The 25,377-nt window shown below is 44.4% G+C and overlaps 1 protein-coding gene across 4 annotated transcripts in view; it reads right to left on the reverse strand.

Moving 5' to 3' along the window:
- The window catches only part of RGS6 (regulator of G protein signaling 6), a 546,505-nt gene that overhangs the window by 319,215 nt on the left and 201,913 nt on the right, over window positions 1-25,377 (reverse strand). The window lies entirely within an intron of this gene.

Raw genomic sequence — 25,377 nt, forward strand, 5'->3', positions numbered from 1 at the left:
GGGGCTCGATCCCAGGACCCCGGGATCATGACCCGAGCCGAAGGCAGCGGCTCAACCCACTGAGCCACCCAGGCGCCCCGGAAAACATTTATTTTGTTGACTTGATTTATGTCTTTTAAATATTTAGTCATTTGGGAATTGCTCATCTCTTTGTATTTTGGTCCAGCCTCCTAACATTAAGGGAGCAGGAGTTGCTTTAAAAATTTGATTAAACTCAAGGCACCTGGGTGGCTCAGTTGGCTAAGCATCTGCCTTTGGCTCAGGTCATGATCCCGGGTCCTGGGACACAGCACCACATTGGGCTCCCTGCTCAGAGCGGAGTCTGCTTCTCCTTCCCGCTAACGCTCTATCTCTGTCTGTCTCTCCCTCTCTCAAATAAATAAATAAAATCTTTTTAAAAATCTGATAAAACAGTAGTAGTAGCAGCCTGGATTACTAACAAAATCGGCAGTCACCCAGGACAGAGGAAAAGAGCCTCATACTTTCATTTCAGAACACGGTGGGTATAACCTGAGAGCGAGCCCCTGTATGATGATGGACAGCTCCCCGCTGACCTGCTCTTCCCTGGGTCAGAGCCGGGCTTCTGGGCTTTAGCGTCTGTAACATGTCCCAATGGGTAAATGCCAGGAGGTTTCAGATGAGTCTGTGTCCTCAAAAGTTTAGGGCTAAAGATATTGCTGGACATATTTATACTACGGAAGTAAAGCACTGCAGCTCAAACTAAGCCTCTGTTCCCTTGTTTTGTTTGCTCCTATATCCCCAGAAACTCAAACAGGACCTGGCACGTAGCAGGTGCTCAGTAACCTTTTTTTTGAATACATTGTCCTTTCTACTTTGGCTCTTTATACAAAAAGCTAGAAATCAAATCTCATGGACTGCTAGTCCCTCTGATAGAGCTTAGACCAGTGGCATGGGCAATATCGGCGGCATTCTTTTTCTGTGTATTATGAATACTCTCTATTAGCTATGAGTAAGAGCTGATAGTCAGACAGCATTGCTGGCAGGTGTATTGTTATTAAAATATGTCTCTAATGGTTAGTAAACATAATTACCCTGAGTGCCCCCAAATTCCTCTATCTCTTCCACTCAGACTCCTTCCCCAGAATGCCCACCAGATATCTGCCCATTCTTCAGCAACTGATGGCTTAATACCAGGCACAGCCAGGTCTTCCAGGCAGGGCTGCAACAGGGCCAGGGTCATCGATCAACACCCTCCCCGTGCAGGCTGTTCATTACTCTACCACCCCTAGCTGGTTCATATCAGCTACTGTGTTTTAGATGTTCTGACCCATTACTCCCAGTGATAATGTGTTAGTTTACCTACAATACACAAATGGCCCTGTCTCATGTTGGTTATTAATGGACTTTCTAGAACAAGGATTCTGTCTTACCACCAATATGCCCTAAAGTTCCATTAGTTATAATCACGGATGGGGTAAGGAATTAAAGCAAGAAGATCAAAGTTATTATCTGGCCTACAGCGGCTTTTCCCCTGGAGAGTACCGTGATGCAGCGGTACAAACGATATTAATATTCAGTGTTCAAATAGTGTGACAGACAGATGTAGCAGACAGACACTAGGATGGCCCCCAGTGATCCCCACATCTTAATATTCATGTGCTTGTGTGATTCCCTCCCCTGGGGTGTAGGTAGGACCTGTGATTTGCTTCTAACCAATGGAATATGACCCACGTGATGGGAATGTCACTCCATGATTACGTTCTGCAGAACTGTAACTTCCACCTTGCTGGCAGACTCTTTTCCTTGCTGACTTTAACAAAGTGAGCTGCCAGGATGGGGAGACCCATTTAGCAAGGAACTGAGGGGTTTTCTGGCCCGCAGCCAGTTAGAACCTGAGGGACCTCAGTCCTACAGCCCTATGGGAACTGATTCTTGCTATCAACTACATACACGAGTTTCAATATGAACCCTTCCTTAGCTGAACTTGCAGATAGGACGCAGGCCAGCACAGACCTCATGAGAGCCCCTGAAGCTGCAGATTTAGTGAAGCTGGGCCCAGATTCCTGACCTACAGACACTATCAGATAAATAATAAGCATTGCGGTAAGCCTCTACGTTTGTGGTAATTTACTACACAGAAGTAGAGAGCTAACACAGTTGGCCAGTGCTTGGGTTGAAATGTACAAATACGCATGTAGGCACATACACACATGTATAAATCTGTGTATAAATACCAGAGTTTTCAACTAATAAACGCTTACCAGATATGATCTGCTCAACTACACTCAGATCCAGCTACACTCAGCTACACTCAATTCAGGGAGAGAAGGAAGATTTTACTTTGCTTGTATCACCTTTTGCATTACCTTGCTTTGGTCGCTCTCTTCACATTTTTATAAATTGAAAAAAAATCTAGCTTAAATGTACAATAGATTTGAAACCCTTTTGTTTCAAATAGTAGAATCTATCCAAGAAAATATATTTATTTTTAGAACTTCAATCTTGTATTTCTACCTAGAATAAGATTATGAAGCCAATAAAACACGAGTACACTAGTTCTGATGCACTAGTTTGCAAGAAAGGGACCTTCAAAGGGCTTGCCTTGCTGACCTCACAGGTGGGACCTCAGGCATGCAAGGCAGGGGTGTACCTTACAGAAGATCTCAAACTGTGTTGGGGAGGGGGTGCTGTGGTTCACCTCTTGCTTTTTCAGGTGATGCTTTTAAACCCACTGTGACCCCTCGTTTTGAACTTCTTCTTTAAGAGCAAGGAGCAGAAACTGGGGGTCCACAGATCAAGGCTTAGGCCACGAGGCAGCTCCCACAGGGCATTCGTTACCAGCCCACTGGGCTGGATGCGGAACGCTGAGGACTGGGAACTCAGGGTGGGGCAGGTGGGTCCCTTTGCTCTCCTTTCCTTTTAAAAACATTTTCCTTTTAAAAAATAAAAAGGGCGTGGGAGGCACGTGGCTGACTCAGCCTATACAGCACGTGACTCTTGATCTTGAGTTCAAGGCCCACATTGGGCATAGATAGAGCTCACCAAAAACAAAACAAACAAACAAAAAACAACAAACCTCTCTCAAAAATATTCTCCCTTTAAAAGTGATTTATTCATGTGAAATGTGTTAGCGAATTGGGAAGGAATTGAAATAAATTACTGCATCTAAAGCAGCGCCCAGCAGTTAAAACAGAATCTAGCAACAACACACGCAAAATGATCCGGTGAACAAATGAATGAGCAAGGATTAAATGAGTCCAGCCGCCAGCCCTCAAAACTCTTCACCAAACACCAGGAAAGAAAACATTCAGGATAAAGTGAGAATGTCTGAGAAGGAAGAAAACAGAAGAGTGGAGTCTGGAGCCGTCCCCCCCACCCCCCGCTGTGTTCTGTCTGCCGAAATCAAGGGGTCCAAAGAGAAGCGCATTCTTTCCTTACAGCTTCTCCAGTCATGAGACGGAACCCCTCTTTTTTTTTTTTTTTTTTTAAAGATTTTATTTATTTGTCAGAGAGAGCGAGCGAGAGCGAGCACAGGCAGACAGAGTGGAAGGCAGAGTCAGACGGAGAAGCAGGCTCCCTGCGGAGCAAGGAGCCCGATATGGGACTCGATCCCAAGACGCTGGGATCATGACCTGAGCCGAAGGCAGCTGCCTAACCAACTGAGCCACCCAGGCGTCCCGAGACGGAACCCCTCTTACTGAACATTTTTTTACCTCGAGGCTTAAGAATGGCTCCCATGCTTCTTTTCTTCGGCTTTTCAAACTTCCCTCCATCTTTGGTCTGTTTCTGAGACCTATCACAGGCTCCAAAGAGACACGTGGCTAGCTGAGTGTGTGAAGCAGCTTAACCCCCTGTTCCCTCTTGCACTAAAAATCTGCTGGTCTGTATTCAGGATTACCAGTGGGAAAATAAGTACACAGAGAAAGAAGTTTGCATATACAAGGAGTGCCCTTGAATTTCTACTTTCCTGCATGTCTTTGAAAGTAAGAAACATGGCAAAAGAAACACAGAATGACAGCAGAAGGGCTGAGCTTGAGGGCAGGAAGATAATGGAAGTGGCAGAGAAGAGGAACTTTCCTAACCAATCAGTTAAAAACCAGTAAGGTATGGTGGGGTCTGTCCCTGTCTATCTGCCTCTGTCTGTCCCGCTCTGTCTCCAAAATGGGGATAGAAGGAGGGGCGGTTTGAAGGAACTTGCAGAGGGAAGGCAAATTTTCAAACATTCAGATTAGTTGCTGCAAAGCCACTCTAGGATCTCTTAGCATATGTTCCCTGTGGAGTTTCGATACACCCAGTAATACAGGGAGTTTATAGAAAGGGGTTTTCTAGAATGTGTGACAAATTTACGTCAGTGCATTATTACACGAAGCATAGCAGGGATTTCCTGAGAGGGTTCTGCCTTCCAAAATAACAGCATGTCCACGGAGAACAGGCCCTTTTTGGATCGGAGCTGGGGAACCACACGAGGCACGGGCACCGTGAAGACCGAGTGTGAGCACAGCCTTCGCCAGGCGGAGCCCGGACTGGCGGCTGGCTGCCTGGTCTCTTCACGCTCACGGCACATCCCAACACAGTTGCTCTTTTCAGCGGTATTTTCAGAAAACGGAGGGCTGGCATTGGTAAACATGTTGCTTGGGTGGAAAGATGCCCATGCGTAAAGCAAGCTGTAAAAATCCGTGCGGCACATTTTGCCAGACCACAACAAATAAAAGCAGGGCCCCCAAGGAAGCCCAGCAATACTCTAGAGCTCTCAGATGCGCAGCCAAGTACCTGCAGCTGCGGGGCGGGGGGAGAGGTCCACAGTGCTCGTGCTAGGTAAGGCGGGATCAACCCACTGCGGCCTCCCGCCACCTTTCCTCCTGTGATGCAACCCCTGGACGGTTTAGGCCTCCTTCTCAGGCTGTTTCCTACGAGTGAGTCCACCTGCGGGGTGCATGTCCCCCAGAAAGTCTTCCTTGCCTCGCCAGGCTGACGCACACGCACGCTGTGTTTCCTGGCCTGGATCTGACTCATGTTCTAGGCTTGGCGAACATCCCAAGGGGAGCCCTGGCTTCTTGGCTTTTCTCTCCCTGGCACAGCTCCTTACTGGAACTCACAGAGAAGTAGTCAAGCGGCCGCCAAAGCGGTCCCCTTAGTCAGAAGATACGGACCTATGATGCAGCCCCACGTCCCGGTCCCACCCCAGCTCTGGATGGTTGCTGGAGCCACGTCCTCTTTAGACGTTTGCAAAACTGACTCTGAACTTCGGAGCAGAAAATAAATGACAGCAGTCATAGTCAAACACCACCTTGTCAGGCCTGTTGAAAAACAGCCTGAAACATGTTACCTTTGTTAAAATGGTAGAATAAAATACGGTTACAAATTTAAGTGTCAGGGGGAGCCTGGGTGGTTCAGTCGTGAAGCCTCTGCCTTTGGCTTGGGTTATGATCCCAGGGTCCTGGGATCGAGTCCCACATCGGGCTCCCTGCTCAGCGGGGAGTCCGTTTCTCCCACTCCCTCTGCCTGCTGTTCCCCCTGCTTGTGTTGTCTTATGCACTTTCTCTCTCTCTCTCTCAAATAAATAAATAAATAAATCTTTAAAAAAATTTAATTGTGGGAGACAAACCATAAGTGACTCTTAATCTCACAAAACAAACTGAGGGTTGCTGGGGGGAGGGGGTTAGGAGAAGGGGGTGGGGTTATGGACATTGGGGAGGAGGGTATGTGCTTTGGTGAGTGCTGTGAAGTGTGTAAACCCGGTGATTCACAGACCTGTACCTCTGGGGATTAAAATATATGTTTATAAAAAATACAAAAATTAAAAAAAATATAATTGTCATTATTTATTCAGAATGTACCTATACTCCTCAAGCATGGTCACCCTGCGTGTCAAGACAGACTAAAAGGAAGGAATGAAGGTGGGGGGGTGGGAGGGGCGGAAGGGAGCAGGAAGGGAGGGCTCCACCACGAAATGTCCCACCTCTGACAGAAGGATGCTTGGCTTGTCATTGCCCTAAACCATGCCCCTGCATAGCTATGAGCTACTTGCTCAGGCTTTCTGAGGCTCAGTCTCCTCGTCTCTACACGGGAAAATCATCCCTGTATCAGGCTTGTGTTGAGGACTGGGTAAGACGATCCACTTGGGGTAGCCTGCACAGAGATGGTCTCCAACCCTGCGCTCTGGGTCCCCCCACCCCCCACAGCAGGTCAGGCAGGGGATGCAGTGCCCTCATTGAGCGGCCGGACAAAAGAGTCCCTCTGACTTCACTGGACACAGAGAGCAAAACTAACCACGTGCCGATCCAACCAGGTTTCTCTTTACTTCTGCAGAACAACATAGCTCCAAGACCCTGTGCCCAGAAGACAGATCACTGGATACCGCATTTCCCCTGCCCCACTCCTGGGCTCTTTTACTCTCCTTAGAAAATCTGCTTAAAGAAGTACAAAACATTACAAACTAAAAGACAGGCTTAGACAGGAAGGACAGGTGGACCCTGGAAGAGTAGGAGTCCAACAATCAACATGCTGCCTAGAATAGGTCATTTTTTTCTTTCCTAAAACCTTCTTAGGTGAGGAACCATCACCATATGGGACGTTCCCATCTGATTTGCCTCCCCCGTTACCCACCTTCCTCCTGCCACCCCCCTTGGGAAAGGTGAAGAGTCCCTCTTTCAATGGCATTTGAACAGGAACATTCTCTCTGTCCTCAGATAGAGATCACAAAGCTTCCACAACTGCAGAAACCAAGCTTTTGGAGCCTGGCTTTCTCCCAAGATCCCAGCTTTCTAGGTGTCACTATGAAGGTACTTAGTTATAATGGCTCAAAGCAAACCCTCACTAACTGCATTCTTGTGGGAGCCCAGTGCCCTCCTCGAAATTCCTGTGTACTCCTGGAGGGCTTCCAGTCTCTTTGTCACCTGTTGACTTCGATCGGCTGGTCCCAATGAGTGTCATTTACCTTTTACCTCCTGTTGTGACGCTCTTTTGCCCCTCATACTAACTCTAATAAGGAAACCATGAGAGTCTTCATCTCCCAGAGACGAATCTCTAGTCACATGGCAGTCTTTTGTGACGATTTTGGGGAGTGTGGGGGGCAGAGATCACACCCTTGCCAAGTCCCACAGTCCCTCTGTTGCCGCCCCCACCTTGACGAACATCTCCCAGTTGGGAGGGTCTCCTCAGTAAACCCCGCTCCACACTCTCATTCCCATCACACTTCACCTCTCCTCTCTCCACTCCCCACAACTCAGAAAATTCTCCTGATTCCACCTTGCAGAGTAATTCTGCATCATCTCTATTGAGAAGTGTTCCCTCCAAAAAATTCGGTGGGAAACAGAGGCAGGGTGGGCTCCACTGCTCTCCCAGTCTGAAAAGACCATCAAAGGTATTTTCCTCCATAAAGAGTTGAGGATAAATCCAACCCTTCCCTTGAATGGGAAACAAAAGAGCAATCATTTATTTTTTTCCATGTAGCGGTTTCCCCCTCTTTCTACTACACCCATTAGGCATTTTGTGCTAGTTAATGTAAATTAACAATGTCAAGTATGTGCCAGTGCCAAGTACGGACTATATCCCAAAGTTTTGATTCTTGAAATCTTAATAAAGAATTCACATCACTCAAATTTTCATAGCAGCATTCTGCTCTGCTATTCATCTTGCCCTTGAGTATATTATAAAAACACAGCGGGATAGATGAGAGGAAGAACAAAGGAGATGAAGGGATTTGAAGTCAAACAACCCAGCTACGTCTCTCCCTTCCCATGGGTTTCCCACAGAACTGAAAGAACAGGAAGAAAGCAAAGACACAGAAGTACCGTCATACAGTGTAAGGAAGGATTCACATTTTGCTTTTCTTATTTATTATCCAACACTTGAGTTGGTAAAGTCAAATAGTTTAATTCAAGCAAGGCTGGCCATAAACAAGATTCTACATCAAAGGCATCATTACTGGTACTCCTATAGTTCTGCTAATTGCTGAGGTTGAAGGAGAAGGATCCAGAATGATGCTCAGAAACATTATGGACATGGACTATTTCACTAATGACTTCACCACAGTGTCCGTGTTGAGCCCCCTAAGTCATGGCACTTGTGTGGAAGATCCCACTTGGTCTCCTGCAAGACTGGCTCTGGCATCAGAATTGAGAGACACAAGCATATGTGGGCACACAGCACAATACCAGGGATCTGTGTGCACAAAGGTAAGGCCACATGAGGACACAGGGAGAAGGGAGCCCTGTGGAAGCCAAGGAGAGAGGCTGTAACACTCATGGATTCTTTCATAGTCCACTGTGATACAATTCCATGAAACAAGAAAAGGTGTGTGTCCATTCACAACATCTCCCTTTTTATTTTTGACATTCTCTAATCTTTGGATCCTTCAGATGCTGAAAAGGATGTTAATATGGTCCTATTAGTTAACTACAGCTGCTATGACAAAAGACCACAGACTGGCTGGCTTAAACAATAAACATTTATTTCTCACAGTTCTGGAGGCTGGATATCCAAGACCAAATCATTGGCAGGTTTGGTTTCTTTGGAAGCTAAGGCCTCTCCTTGGCTTAAAGATGACTCCCTTCTCCCTGTGTCTTCACACAGCCTCACCTTTGTGGGCACACATCTTCTGTGTCATTCCATGTGCCTAAATCTCTTCTTAGAGGGATACCAGTCAGATTGGATTAGGGCCCAACTTAATTTAATCACTTCTCTAAGGGCCCTATCTCCAAATACTGGCACATTCTAAGGTATTGGGAGGGGAGGGGTTTACGGTTTCAACATATGAATTTGGAAGGGGAACACGAATCACCTGGTAGCAGTCATCCAGGTAAATCATTTATCAATGGAACGGAGTCTCTCTCTATTAACACCACCTCTGTCCATTTCCTGCCACATGCAACCCAACAAGAGGAATCATTTGTAAACCAGATAGTAGTTCACTTCTGTGGCATTTGATCACTCTTTAGTATGTTTATTAGCTTCCAATTTTATATGCTGCTTTGGTGGTGAGGGGAAAAATTCTGCCTCTATCCAAGCACAGTGGGTTTGTTAAAATGACTTATACTTTTGCACCTGAATTCAGTGCACGTCAATGCACTATATAGGCATTGTCCAATGCCTAGGGAGGTGGTTTAGATTCTATCTAAGCTTTGGACAACACTTACCATTTACTGAACACCTACTATTTCCCAGGCATTCCTGAGCTCTCTGGTACAAAGTTCATTAGTTCCTAGAGCTTACCCATGAGTTGGCTCATCACCTAAAGGGTAAAAGATGTATGGATAAAGAGCTACAGTGTGATAAAAAATACTTCCATAGAACAATTTATATTAATTGAAACTTTTTAAAATTAGCCAGATTGGTCAACTTTGCAAATATCTGCAAAGTTCCAAGTTGGCCATACCCAGGCATGTTAATGGTGTCCTCCTCAAACCCTGCCTCATCCCTGAGAAAATAGTGACTCCCCATTAATTTATGGTGCCCATGCCTGAGGATGCAAGGTACCCTGGTGAGGACCACACTTGAGAGAAGAGGGAGGAGCTTGTTTCGGCTCAGTACACTGAGTATACCACTGGGATTCCTGAGGGGGAAAAGGTCATAGGCTGTATGGCTAAGCACAGGAAGCATCATAAAACTCACATAGGGTAGTTGCCTAGCAGAGTAAGCGCAGGACGAGGAAATCTGAGGCAACTGAATCCAACAAATCTAATAATGGACACCATCACATCCAAAGATTGCTTTTAGCATCAAACAGCCAAGAAGGGTTCAAAGTACAACCACCTGGACAGCATCACAGATGGTGATGCTCAGATCAAGAGGCGAGGTTCTTGGGGAATGAGTTCTTTCTCATTTGCCATTTGCTCCTTCCATCACTTTTCTCCAGATGACTCTTCCCAAGGAGCATACTTCCTTGCTCTGCTCCAGAGCTGTCCTGCAGGAGCCCACACTCTGGCCTCACCTTCCTGGGAAAAAGCTTATCATTTTGGAGTACTACTTCCTTTCCAAAAGGCATCATGAATGGTGAGACAGGATTTGGGAACACTGTCATATGCCCTGGGATGGCTCACTTGATGACCTACAGCTTCAGTCTTTTCACCTGTAAAGTGGGACTAATTACTCTTACACCACAGAGTTGTTTCATGAGCAAAGAAAACAGAGGGCTGTGCTTCATAATTTATCGAACATCATAACATCAACAATCATACTAGCAGCTAACTTGAACAGAGAGCTGACTAGAGACAAGGCACTTTATACACATTAGTTCATTTGTCTTCTAAACAACCCTACAAGGCTGGTGCTACTATTATGCCCATTGTTCAGATGAAGACAAAAATCACAGAGAAAATCATTGGCTGAAGGTCGCACAGAGAAAAGGACAGAGATGGGATTCAAACTCAGCATCCAGAGTCCGCGCTATGTCCCACAATGCTACAGGGATAAACTACATATTCTATACTGTGGGCTCTTAGGCTTCCTAACTAGCATTTGTTCATTAGTATTTGTTAGCATTAGCTTGTAGCATTAGCATTTGTTCATAATTTGGTAAACAAATTCATCCAGTAAATTGGCTGCTGTTATTACTCTCATACAAAAGGAGTGTATCAGTACTGAAATTACCTTAGCAAATGTCTTTATTCAACCAAGTAATTCTAGCGATGGGCTACAAAGCACCAAGAAATGAACACAATTTTGGGCAGATGGTAGGTTGAGGAGGGGAGTTGTTGGGTCTTTAAATACCCCTTAAAATTAGCCTATAATCACCTAAGTGTAAGACCCTAAAAGAGAAAGCCTCCAAGGAGACTGGCTGTTATAGACTGAATTGTGTACCTCCAAAATAAATATGTTGAAGTCGTATCCTTCAGAGCCTCGAGATGTGACCATATTTAGAGATAAGAGCTTTATCGAAGCAATTAAATTAAAATGAGGTTAGTAGGGTGGACCTTAGTCCAATAGGACTGATATCCTTATAGGAAGAAGAAATTTGGACACAGAAACACACCGAGGGAAGGCAACGAAAAGATGGGCCGTCTGTATGCTAAGGAGAAAGACCCAAAATAGATCCTGCCCTCATGGCCCTTAGAAGAAACCAACACTGCCACCAGCTCCTTGATCTTGGGCTTCTAGCCTCCAGAACTGTGAGAAGATAAATTCCTGTTGTTGAAGACATCCTGTCACTAACGCACCCATCAAGAAAAACATTGTGTCCTTGGGGGCATAAGGCATCCGAGGAAGCACCAGAATGGACGAAAGCATAGTGGGCCTCCCTCTTCCCATTCACTTAATGTTTCATTTACTCTTCTCGACAAGCCAGCCGGTAAATAGCCTTATCCCCCACCTTCATACAACAGCCAATTGTACCTTCCTAAAGCTTTTTCAGCATGTTTGCCACCTGTCCACACACATCCAGTAGCCCCCCATTGTCTCAAGGGGAAAGTTCCAAGCCTTCCCCAGCAGTCCTAGAAATATCTTTCCTGTATAGCCACAGGATAGAAAATATAGCCTTGCAGAAGCTCGCATCCACAGCACAGTGGTTAAAAAAAACAAAAACAAAAACAAAAACAATGGAAAAAAAAAATGAAACGAAAAACACTGGGACTCTCCTCCCAGCATGAGGAAGACACTCTGCACCTACACATACCACCTGGGCTGTGAAGGGACGAGAAGCCAGATTTCCTACAGCGAGTAACAGACATATGCACCTGGGAATCCAAACATTCTCCAACTCCTAGGGCTGCCAATCCTGGGCTGCATCCCTATTTCTAGTGGCCAGCTTTCCCACATCAACTTCTTCCCTCCAGCTGCTCAGAGCCCACTTGGAGGTGAACCCTGAATGTCCTAGTGCCATGCTTAGCCCACCTGTCGCTTCTGCCCTACCTGTGCATGGTGTTCAAATGATCTTTTATCTTAAGGAACCCAGAGAAATCTTTAGCGCCAGGTGTTATCTGCATGGTTTGGGAGATGAAGTTACTTTCATAAAAAGACACAGCAAAGAGGATCTTTACCCTTCTGGTCAGTCCTAATGACTGCCCTGATAATTACAACAGACTTAGAGCAGCGATCTACACAGACCTCCTGTTCCAATTCCATCAGTTCCTGGCTGCCAATGTCTTGGTTGACTTAAGAACCTCAGCTTTTGTCTTCCTGCAGGCTCCTCTTTGAGCCTAGAGATAAATGAGGAGCCCCATCACCCAGGCAGCAGGCAGGCTCTGGAGTCAGCCTGCTGTCCTGCTATCCTGCTGTCCTGTTGTCCCTGCGAGTCACAAGCCCAGTGTGAGCATAACAATGGGGCTGCTGCCTTTTCTTTGAATCACAGCTTAGGGACAGAGCCCAGACCAGTGGCCCTTTGTCCAATTCCTTATGTGACTTCCTCCTGCTAGAACTATAGATCCCATCTGATTTCTAGGGAACTGTCGACCTGCGTGGTCCTTGCCACCTGTCTCATTCATGCAGCCACATTCTGTCCCTGCACACTCATCGACCTAATGAATAAGCATTCCCGCTACTGTCAAGTTCAATCTTGACAATTAAGGCACCATCACGCATCACAGCTCCATTTCTAAGCCCTCGTGGCTGCCACCATTTGGATGGCCCTTCTTGATGCTCTGTCCTTCCAGTCACTGGTTCACAAACCCTGCCTGCATCCTGGGATTAATCGTGGGGATTATAAAACTCCTGACACCAGGGTACATCCTAGACCAATTCCATCAGAACTTCCAGGAGTGGGATCCAAGCGTCAGAATTTTTTTTTAAAGGTCCCAGGTGATTCTTATGTGCAGTCAAGTCTGAGAACAACTACCCTCAGCCCTTCCCTGGTTGAACCTCACTTCCTCACTGGCGCAGAGCTGAGGTCCCTGCACAGCACGGGGCTGAACCTAGATAGGTAACAGCAGTCTCACACTATAATGCCAAACTGAGAAAGTGAAGATAAAGGAGTCCCCAGCCAGCTCAGTAGGTGGGATGATATCAGAAGGGGACATGGCCAATTGTTTGACTTGCTACTGGGCTATAGAAACTGGGTCAGAGCTTTATGTTACAATAAAAAAAAATGGCATGTAGTGAATCATAATTGGTAAGCAAAGAGCCCATCATAAATTTCAAGGCGTCAGGGGCACCTGGGTGGTTCTGCCAGTTAAGCATCTGCCTTTGGCTCAGGTCATGATCTTAGGATCCTAAGATCAAGCCCCCAGTCGGGCTCCCTGCTCAGCAGGAAGCCTGCTTCTCCCTCTCCCTCTGCCCCTTCCCCTGCTCTCTCTGTCACTCATTTTCACTCTCAAATAAATAAACAAAATCTTTAAAAAAATACATTTAAGGATACCAAACCACTAATAATTCAGGTTGGTAAGCAGAGCCCAGCTTACTCCATGGGTTTCTTGTGGATGGGCCCTTTCTCCTGAAATGACACAACTGCACTGAGTAACCACACAGAATATTATTAATCAGCACCATGGGTGGTTTGTTCTGGAAGGCATATCCCGGGTGGGAGGCTGAATTAGCTGACCTTTAAGATCTTCTTTAGCATTGGCAGGTCTTTGATTCCAGGTGACAAGCCCTGAGGGTTCTAGAGAAGGGTAGGGAGGAAGTGACCTGTTGCTTGCCGGGACTGAGGATCTGCACCGCAGAGCTAACCCAAGCCAGGAGGAAAAGAATGTCCTGCTGTTCAGACAATGTCAGAGGTTGGGTTTGTCACTGCTGCAAGACCTGAGCGAAAGAAAAGACAATCCTTCCAGTTCCAGAAAGCAGGGGGGTGTGACTCAACGTGACAGGCAGGACGACTGTGTGAGTAAGAGCGGCCCTGCACTCTGGAGGGAATGATCCATTTCTCTGCCTTGTTGACTGGCTTCCCAGAAAGCCAGGAATGAAACCTGTAGAGTGAAGCGTGTAGCCCTAGAGATATTTACATCGATCCAGATCACGTTCATGGATGGGGCCAAGTTCTCAGAGGTTTTGTTCCTTCCCTCTCCCTTGCAGTGCATTGCTCCTCCTAGGCTTACAGAGACGCAATAAGTGCTTTTCTTTGCATGCTGTTTTGTGACATGGTCCTGCCCTTGTAACTCATCAAGGTGTCCTGTGACAGCCAGCCTCCCTGGGGAATAGCCACAAAGAAGCGATGAGGGATCTTCCCACTCACTAGGAAATCAGAACAAACAACCTAACAGTTGGAGAGAGGCACTTACAAATAAATACATAAATAGACAGACAGACAGACAGACAGAGTAGTCAGAAAGAACAGTTAGTCTCATTTCTCTATTTAGAAAAGGAAAGTCTGGAAACTTGAATTAGCTGGGACTAACAATAAATTAAATAAAAATCACTTTTGTGTCAGTTGGCTGGAGCCTGATGCCAAGGCCAAAGTCAGACATCTCACCCCATACAGCCCGGTTAGCACCATGCACGGGGATCAAACTCAACGTAAACTATCCCCATCCCTCCATCAAGAGGTCCTTCAAAGTCCCATTAATAGCCACAGGGATAGACCAGGAAAACGGTGAACTGTGCTTCTCAAAGGTGAGTCAGCATTCAGCCCAATGTGACCCCCTTGAAAACAAGGTAAACCTCCTTCCCTCCCACCACTGTCTTTAGGCTCTGCTTTCTGCAACTGGCTCAGTCCACCTACCTCCTGAGGCTCTGCTTTGAATTCATGGTCACCAGAGAGTGCCAGGAGAGAAGGCTTAGCACCCCCATACCTGAGGTTTCCAAACTAGGCTACAAAAAGAACCCTCAGGGGCTGACTCAGGGGAACCACCTGAGTTCAACAAGATGCAAGGTTTCTCAACAGAGCACTCTTGGCAGTAGGGTGGGACAATTTCTCACTATCTGGGACTGTCTTGATCATGTCAGCACACTTTACAGCTCTAACCTCCTCCCCTAACTTCCTCCCCAATTAGAGTAGAAAGACCTAACTATGCCCCATTCTTTTATGAAAGGCCTGGGGAAGGGGTGACAACAAGTCCTTCATAGAGAACCCCTAAAAGGACATCCCTGCTCTTATAGGTCTTATTTGTATATGCTTCTGCTAAACAAGTGGTGGTGGTGGTGGTGGTTTATAAAATGACTGTATGCTGGCCATCGCTCCACAGGAAGCCAGAAAGCCCACCAGAGAGCTGACTCTGGGTGGTGGTCTCCAGCCGCTGCTCCAATATGGCAGCCGCCATCGTTGTTCTGGTGATGGGGAATGTACTGCCCTCAGGAATGAGCCGAGGTCATCCCTGGATCATTCATAAGAAAGTTCCACTTAGTATTGCATTGAAATTCATCTCCCTGTGACTTCTGACTGCTGGACCTGAGTCTGACCTCGAAGGGCCACAAAATGTGAATTTTCTACCTCTCCCCCACAGCTGCCCTTTAAATATTTGAAGAAAGCTGCCTTATCTCTCCCGATTTAGCAGGCAGCCCCATTTGACTCTTCTTATACTGTTTTATCATTTTTAGATCGCTTACTGTGTCTCAGTCCCTTTCCTGATGTGATCCTTGATCATCACAAAACCCCATCAGGTAAGCTTATTATCTCAATGTGATGGAAGCCGCTGAGCGATGGGCTTGAGTCCACACAACAGTAAAAGGCAGAGCCCATATTGACTTGTTTTCAAGGCCACACTCCTTTTACTACCAGCCTGTACTTCCCACGCCTGACCCCTAGAGCACCCTGGGAAGGCTTTTTTTTTTAAATAGAAACACACATTCTAAAAGATATAATGAACCAGAACTAGATGATTCTGATAGAATGAATTCAGAGATCGGCATTTAAAAACTGCTGCCTTGCGTAATATTTAACCTCCTCAACTTTTGGTTTCCCTTTTTGGGGGAAGAAACTTGCTTTTTTACAAATCAACTTGTAATTACAATATGTTATCCGAGTGTGTCCAAAATAGATACACTGCCTTTCTTACTCTGGGCTGCTGTGCCCAACAATAAAAATGGAGTTCAAATCTGTCACCCATGAGAATGGGAATCGCCCCCCGCAACACGCACCCCCCACCATCCTGCCAATGATGGAGATTCAACATGGCCACTCACCTCTGATTTTGTCCCTGTGGCTTCTTTCCCCATGTTAGTCTCCGTAGAATGCATCTCTTGAAGGCAATTAAAATTACACAGTGCCCTGATTTCAATCCTCCTGTAACCATGCTGAATATTTTCCACTTAAAAAAAAATTAAATTTTAATTAAGTTTTTTTCATCAAAACACCAGTCCTGCTGATAATGTCAGGAAGGTCTGAGAAAGTAATTACGTGCACAATCTGTTTTTGACACACTTCATTCTCCATTGGGACATTTCTTCTGTCTCCTTTACTTCATTAAAAATCCCCTATTGCCATAGGAAGGCTTCCTTTCTTCCCTATTTACCATAATAGAGATTAAGAAGCGGGGGGGGGGGGGGGGGGGGCTCCTTTGGTACACAGCAGGAACACTCCAGCATTGAATGAGCCCTGTTAGCCATCAGGTTACACAAGGGAGTGTTCATTCTCCATTCCCACCCCCGCTACCCCCGCACCCCCGCCCTTGAGAATCCCATGCCAGCCCAGTTACAGGAGCACACTTTGGTGGAGCCCATTACTTACTCCTCTTACCCCTTTCCCAGTCTGAAAGGTTACCCATTACATTAAGAAAAGAAATATGCTAAACTGTCTGATTTCCTGAGGAGAGACATGATAAAAATAATCCCCAATTATCAACAGCCTCAAAATTGTTTCTGTTGGGCATCTAGCAAACCAGCACCTATATTTTCTATGCCTGGCTCAATCTCCTTGTATTGGTTTCCTAGTGCTGCCATTACAAATTGCCACAAACTGAGTGGCTGAAGAAAAAGAGAAAGTAAAATGAAAATTAAAAAAAAAAAAAAAAAAAAACCCAAACAACCCCCCACCCCCCACACACAAGCTCCACCAAAAAAAAAAAAAGGAATTGATTCTCTCAGTTCTGGAGGTCAGAAGTCTGAAATTAAGATGGTCATAGGCCCGAGGGGAGGATCCTTCCTTGTCTCTTCAAGTTTCTAGTGGCTCCTGGCAACATTTGGTTAACAGAAGCCTTGGCCACCTTGGCCTCTCTGTCTCCCCTTGGCCTTCTTCCCTCTGCCTCTGTGTTCTCTTTTCCATATCCGGACAGCAGTCACTGGATTTAGGGCCCACTTTAAACCTATGATAATTCCACATTGAGATCCTTAACTAATTACAATCCACAAAGATCCTATTTCCAAATAAAAGGTAACATCCCTCGGTTCTGTGTGGAAATGAATTTGGGGGGACATTATTCAACCTATTATACTCATCCTGACCCAGGCCTTATGGGGCTATCCAATAGTGATATGGAAAAATTTGAAGCCACAACCAAGAACAGAAAGACCAAGATTCCTGAAGTGAATCCACTGAAGGATAAAGGAGAAAATGCCTACTAAAGGAACCCCCAGGCATGCTTTTGTTTGACTCACATTTCCAGCTGGAAGAAGGCAAACCACAAGGCCCAAATAAAAAGATTTGAAGATGTAAGCAGTTTAAATTTGGAGACAAGGGATCCAAAATTTGTAGACCAGAACTAATTGGCATGAATCATTTTATCAAGTATAATTATTCCTAACCTATGCCAGTCAGCCACAGAACTGTTACCTCTACTTTTGATCTTTATTTAATAAACATGAACTTGTATTCTTCTCTGACAATTTGTTCCAGGGTTCAACACAACAGAGTTCCAGAAATTGAGGCTTTCCTGTAATTTGGTCCCAAACTTTCTTTTAACCCGTATTTCCCACTATTTGCGACTTTCCATGTACTCTCTAAGTCAGTCAGCAGCACTTTCATTGAATACAATCTCTACTTTTTGCTTCAACCTCTTCCCTCCTTCTGGAATGTTCCTGGCTTTCTTTTCTCAACTTCTAACCCCATGGGGTGGTTTTAAAATGTGTTTGCAAATTATTTAATACTCCTCCTATCAAAAGGTAGACTAAATCCTCTTCTCTGGAGTATGGTCTGGTCTAGTGAGACGCCTCTAATGAACAGAATGCAGTGGAAAGTGGAAATGATACACCATGACTTCTGAGGCTAGGTCATGGAAGATGATGGAACCTCTGCCTGGCTCTCTACCCATGTGACAATCATCTTAGAACCCAGATAACCAACCTCAGCCAAGAAGCCCAACAGCCACATGGAAAGGTCATGTGTAAGTGTTCTGGCCCCAGCCCCAGCTAAGGCTCTAGCCAATAGCCAATGTCAACTGCCATAAACAGAAGTGAGCCAGCTCTCTGATGGTTCCAGTCTCCTGCATTCAGTCTACCCCAGTCGACACCAAGTGGAGCAGGGACCAGCTATTTACACCAAGACTCACCAAAATTGCAGATTCATGAGCAAAGTAAAAGTTGTTTTAAGCCATAACTGTTGGGTGTTTGCTATGCAATATTAAATAATGGGAACATTCTACCTCTAGCCATCTTGAATTTTTAAAAATCCATTCATGGGGTGCCTGTGTGGCTCAGGCAGTTAAGGGTTCAACTCTTGGTTTGGGCTCAAGTCATGTTCTCAGGGTTGAGACACCAGAGTCCCCCAGGTCAGGCTCTATGCAGGTTATGGAGCCTGCTTAAGATTCTCTCTCTCTCTCTCTTCCTCTGACCGTCCCCCACCTCTAAAAAATCCATTTTTTTAGACAATGTGACAAGAACTTACTTTACAACACCATATAACAGTTCAAACTCCATGTATCCAAAGTAAAACTCAGCTTGTCCTTCAAATCTTATTTTATCCTAGTTTTCTACCTAAGTTAATGTTAATGTTACCATCATTCATCCTACTAAGCAAGCTAGAAACATAGGGATCATGACAACACTACCAAGCTCTATTTCTTCTGCCTCTTTCACATCTCTAGAATCCATTCATGGCTCCCTTCTCCATTATGTCCACCTGAGTTACCTTCACCTTTCACCTGGACCCAATAGTACTCTCATGGATCTTGCTACAAGTCCACTCTAATGGCACCAGAGTGATCTTAGCAAACCACAAATATGTTCCCTCCATTTTTCATGTTTAAAACCCTTCAATAATTTCTCACTGTTTTTAGGATAAAACCCCCAATTCTTATGGCTATCAGGTTCTGCATGATCTGGCCCCCACCTCCCACTCCAGACTCATCTCACTCTGAGTTCTCCCTTGTTCTTTGGGTTTCACTGCCATGATGCTTACACACTCTTTCAACTGTGCTGTGCTCTCCCTCATCACCGACCCTCAGCAGTGGCTGCTGCCTCAACCTGCAATATGATTCTGCATCCCGCCACTTGCTAATTTAATCTTGCCCTGTCCTTCAGTCTTCTCTTAAAAAGTACTTCTTCACAGAAGCCCTTTGCTCCCAGATGATGTGATTCTTCCATCTTATATTTCATATTACACACCGTATTGTATATGTATACACATGTGTGATTTTTGATTTACAGGTGTCTCCTCTACTAAACTCAACTCCAAAAGGGCAGGAACAATGTCTTCTTCTGTTCTCCACTGCTCCTGGTTCTTACTCACATAGTGCGTATACAACAGTTATTTGCTGAGTGAAGGAGCCATTTCTTCTCTATCTTTAAATCTAGCACAATATCTTGCTCCAAATAGATTTTCAATAAATTATGAATGAATGAAGAGTGCTATTTCAAGTCATTGCAAAGGGTTCTTGAATCATAAAAGCCTTAGAAGAGCTTTGAGGCTCAAAAATACAACCATCTTTTGACTGTTCCTCTGTGAGTTCAAGAAAGAGAATGTTCCATGGGTATGACAAAGTCCATTGGAAGAAAGGGGATTAAAAAGAGAAGATGGGACTCTGTGAACGTTTCCTTAAGGGCCTAATAGCTTTAGTTTTTTGTCAGTTATGACTCTCAAGCTTTGTTGAGAGGGCAGTAATTGAAAATAACACTACAGAGAAAGAAATGGGAAGAAAGTAGTCTCATGATCCATGTAATTGAGACCAATTTTTTTATAGTTGTAACTTTTCTCTCATTATTTTTATTTGAGTGTAGATGACACACAATGTTACATTAGTTTTAGGTTTATGACATAGTGATTGGACAAGTTTATATACTATGCTTTGTTCCTGCAAGTATAGTTACCATCTGTCACCATACAGCACTATTACAATATTACAATATCACTGACTATATTCCTTATGCTGTGGCTTTTAAATTTTAATTTTTTTTAAAGATTTTTATTTATTTATTTGACAGAGAGAGATCACAGGAGACAGAGAGGCAGGCAGAGAGAGAGAGAGGGAAGCAGGTCCCTGCTGAGCAGAGAGCCTGATGCGGGACTCTATCCCAGGACCCCGAGATCATGACCTGAGCCGAAGGCAGAGGCTTAACCCACTGAGCCACCCAGGCGCCCTGCTGTGGCTTTTATATTAATGACTTCTTCATTCCATAACTGAAAGCTTAAATCTCACCCTCCCCTTCATCCATTTTGCTTAACCACACGCCCCCCCACCCCAAACTGGGAATCATCAGTAATTTTTCTCTAACTTTTGTGGGTAAGGGTTTTCTAGACTAAATACACAAAGAAGATTGATGGCTTTCTAAACACATAATGGCCAAGTGATCTGGTCATGGGGCATCACTGGCTCAAGATTCAGAAACAATTTCTCAGTTTTTGGCAGTGTCTTACTGATGATTTTGAGAGTCTTCAAAGATGACTGTTTCTTCCATTTCTTTTGTCTTCTCTACCTCACATCCCTAAAAGTCCTGCAATTAAGGGGCACTCTGGGTGGCTCAGTTGGTTAAGTGTTCAACTCTTGATTTTAGTTCACGTCTTGATCTCAGGGTTGTGAGTTCAAGTCCCACATGGGGCTCCAAAAGTCCTGGGACTTATATGCCATTTATTAATCTGAAATTTACTGGGTTCTAATCTAATGGCAATAAATGTTACTGACATTATACAAATATTTTATTAAGCATTATCTTTCCTGTGTTACTTTTTGTTATATATATATTATTGAGAGAAAAAGTGTGACTTAACAATCTAAATAAACCATCAAAATAAATAAGTTAGATATTTGAGATACAAAGCCAAAAATATCAGACATTGGACCTTAAAGACACGTTTTGACAGGAGAAAAGTCTATGAAAAGCTGAATTATCTCTTAGCTCAGAAACCACTTCCATTTTACTGTAGGGTTCATTGCTTTCACCTTATCATTAATTGCTCCCCCAAAGTCATTAATTGTTGGCAAATGGGTCATTTCAGAACTGATGACCTGCAATGCTCATAACCTTTCATTTCCAACTTGAACAGCAAAAGGCCAGTAGTCTCTTATGCACAATTCTGCAATAGACATGAATGTTATTTAATCAACAATCAACCAAAATAAAAGGCAAATGGAGGGCAGGGAGGAATAAACAGACCCAGAAGAAAGTTATCTTCTTTATCCAGGCTTCTCCCTCTTTTACTTCCTGGACCTCATTATGGTCTTTAAGAGCTGTTTCCCTACTACCTGCTTCTTGCCCAATGGCCACTGATGACAAGAGGAGCTTTGCTCTGAGAGGTGGGAAAGAAGGATTCCTGCAAATGCTATTAATATATATTGATTAGTATCCATCTGAGATTGTGTTTGGCTTTTATTTTAGAGTGACCATCTTCAAGGTTCCTCAATTTATGAGCCTCTCTTACTCATAAGTTAAAGGACCCCTTAGATCATTTGACCCAGCACCTGCTCTCAACTACCACTACTAAATAAAGCCTCCCCTGTTTGAAAAAAGGGAATGGAACCATCCTTGAACATTAATGGAAATTGATTCTTGAGGGAACAAAATGTGGACCAGGTTATATTATGAGACTATACTACAAAGACTAGTCTATGAAGAGCTGGACCATAGGGCCCTACCTGGCCATCAGCAACTGGCTGATAATGGCCCTGGAAGGAAGAGCATCTCTCGTCAAACTACCCAAAATGCCATTGTCCTTAATTCCCTCTGATTTACATCAGAGAAATGCATGAAACAGATGGAGGTGATCTCAGAGACCCTTGGGACTTCCTCTGAGTGATTTTCACACCAGCCTCGTGAAGCAATGACGCAGAAAAGGGGACTACATCAGTATATTTATTTTAATCACTGGAAAGGTTTCATTTATAATTCATAGGTATTCAGCCTGCTTGGGATGCCTTATTAAAAAGGATGTCTTTTTTTTTTTTTTATACTTCTTTGTGACCACAGGAAACAGAAACCTCTCAAGTATGTTTTAAGAATAAATTGTTACCAAAATAGAAGCTGGTGCCCACTAATTACAGAGCTATCCAACCGGCATTTATAAAATCATCATCATCACCGTATGAAGAGAAGAACATGCAATTTAGGTTTAAGCTAGTACAATTAACAGGTTCTTAAAAACTCAACACCATAACAGTAACTCTTTGATGACTGCTAAATATACCAATTCTTCTCTCTCAGAAAGCCCTGGCTGAGTGGTTCCTCAAAGGTGGGAAACTAATAGTAGGGATCATGAGAGGAACACTGGAGGAGAAAAAGTTACTTCAACATATACTTAATGGAGGCCACACTGCTAATAAGCATTTATTTAAGATCCAGTGTGGTCCTGAATACTTGCAGGGGGGGGGGGTGTCTTTTGGTGTAAAAAAACATAATCTAAGAGTGCAATTTGATAAGGAATCATATGGAACATGGTACTGGAACTTATTTCTGGAACTAAAGTTTACCCTGAGCCCCAAGGTCCTATGCAGGGCATGCAAAGATGTGTTCAGGGTTGGATCCACATGCTGGAGGAACCCAAGTGAGGACATAGCCCAGAAAAAATGATGGGTTTCTAGAAGTACACCTTTAGGGCATCTTTGGAGAGTACGGGATGTCACCCAGAGTTGAGAACTTTGGCCTGTGCAGTGGAGGACTGTCCTCACTGTCCAGTGGAGGACGAGCTTGAGGAGACTCACGAGGATGACAACTGAGGCTCAGCAGAGGTGCAGCTTTTGAGAGTCAACCCCTGCAAAGAGGGGTGGGGACCCAGACTTGTCCCTACAGACCCACTGGGGCGCTGTGACTGACCACTCAGAGAGAGGGTGGAGAACCATCAAAGGCCGGTGGACACAGCAGTTCCAGGGCTGCATGATGAAGACAGAGATAACCTTGGGAGGCTGAGGCACCATATTCTTAAAACCAATCCTCTGGGTGATGGAATCTTCATGAAGACTGGAGTTCCTGGATCATATATGAGTCATCAAAATGGTGATCAGAGCACCAATGACCTGTGTTAACGTTCTTTAGCTAGGTGTCGTTCCCTTCCTCTGCCATATCATGGTCTACTGAGTGCGTGAATGGCTACAGAAACTCCAGGTGAGGGCTGTGATCAATCATACAGACTCAGAGTACACCGGGTGCTTGCTTATGACGAGGATGGAGAAGGATGGGTTTTTACCTCACAGTTCTTACCATCTGCACATGACAGTAGATGGTAAAGCAATGTTCAAATAGAGTTTGTTGTCTTGACAGGAACAGCTGCACATTTTATACAATGAGAGTTAGAATGGTCAAATAACCTCTCTCAAATCAAAGGAAAGGCAGCTGGGGTTGAGTCCATGCCTATGAATGAAAGATTAAGGTGGGTCTGCCAGCAGTCCACTGCAAAGAGCCTCAAAAATCCCATGCCTGGCTCACCCCTCTCCCCAGGCTCAAGGTCCAGCCTGCTCAGAAGCCCAGCTGAAAAATCCCAGGTGAAGACAAGAAGCCGGTACAAACAGCCATTCTGGAAAGGGTCAAATCCCACTGTGATCTCAGATGCTGGTGATATGCTGGTTAATGTATCAAGGATGGTTTACTGCAGGAGTGGGTTTTGAGAAATGCTGCTTTAATTCTGAAACAGATTTCTGTTGACATTTCTAATGATGCTTCTGGAAATCATGTCTGCCCTTTTTACTAATAACAATCCCATAGTCATGAGTTCCTTCCCTCCCCCTCCTTAAACAGCCTGGCTTACCAGGCTATAGAAGAAACCCTCTGCCATCGCTCTGATGCTATCACCAGCTCACTACCAATTAGCATGTGGTGTCAATTCCATGTCATTAACTATACTTTTCTTGGAAAAGGTGCCAGTCACGTCACACCCAGAGCTTTGGTGAGAAAGCACTAATTAAAATGATTATAAAGCCCTTTTCAACTATAAAGATTTGCCGTAGAAAAGCTGAAATGGTAATAGGGGTATAGTTCCCTTTCTGTGTACAAAAGATCTTACCCAGCACTCAAGCTAAATGTGAATCTGATTTGCTTTTCAAGAAGCTGTTATGGCTGTTGGTACCCATGAAGTGTCCCTCGGTCTTGTGCAAAGGCCATGCCTATTCCAGGGGGAGCAGCTTAGCATGGAGGTCAGATGGTCACTGGTAAATGATCACATGAGTCAAATCCATCGAAAAATGTCAGGACTTTTTTAACTAGCAATCAATGAGAGAATTTCTAATCTTCCCTTTGGAATGTCTTGGTTGCATTTACAACTCTAATTGGTTTCCTTAACAAGTCTCATCCAAGTGAAATAACTGAGAGTCAAATGGGGGGAAAAAGTCTGTCCTTTTTTTTGGTATGTTTTTTAATTTATTATGTAAATATGCACGTATAAGCACAGAATATCAAGTGGAAGGAAAAAAATCTGCCCAAGAAATGTGAAATACTCTCATAATGAGTGTTAAAGATGTGTTTGGGTTTCTGATACTTTATTCAATATTTTTATCTTCTGTGATGCTTTATTTTTTTTTCCTTGCCATGAATTTTCCCACTTCCTTTTGTTGAATGGATAGGCAGAAAACTTAATAAATCTTTGGAGTTTTGCTAAAACTCTACCTATCAAGAGCTTTATTTCCTTGTATTTTAATACTCAGAGCTAAACCAGCATTTCTTTTTCTTTGTTTTCTGCTTATTAAACTCAAACCAAAATAATCATGCTTTCCCACATGAAACCAGCTTTCACCGTAAAAGTTAAATTAACAGTGATTCATATGAACCATGGATGTCTCTAACCTGGGTGTGCAGAAGGTAGTTAATGCCAGGTGACTAAGTGAAATCACAGTGTATTATGTGACTAAATTACACAGGGTCACTGGTTGTAAGCAACAGCAGTTCTGTCCAGCTACGTGAAGCAGAAAAGGAATGGACTGCCTGTCAGCACTGCTGCCTTCAAGTGTTTCTCAAGGATCCTTTGATCTCTACTACATGCCCCTCAACGCCAAAGTTCAGAAGAAGAGTACCAATGGGCCAGACCTAAGTCACTCCATACCCCTGCTCTAGCTGGCCAGGAGCAGGGAGATGGAACATATGGCCCTTCCAGGACATGAAATATAAGGACTCTTCCTTAGAAACAGAAACACAGGTAAAGACCCACTGCAGTGAAATATGTTTCCATCAGGGAGAATGTAAATGTAATTCTGCCATAGGAAGAGTGATGAGGACGCTATCCCTTCCCCTCAGTGTACTCATGAGGTCCATTTTTGTGATGCT

This window comes from Mustela lutreola, chromosome 7 (genome assembly GCF_030435805.1).
Source record: "Mustela lutreola isolate mMusLut2 chromosome 7, mMusLut2.pri, whole genome shotgun sequence".
In the NCBI taxonomy this organism is placed as follows: Eukaryota; Metazoa; Chordata; class Mammalia; order Carnivora; family Mustelidae; genus Mustela; species Mustela lutreola.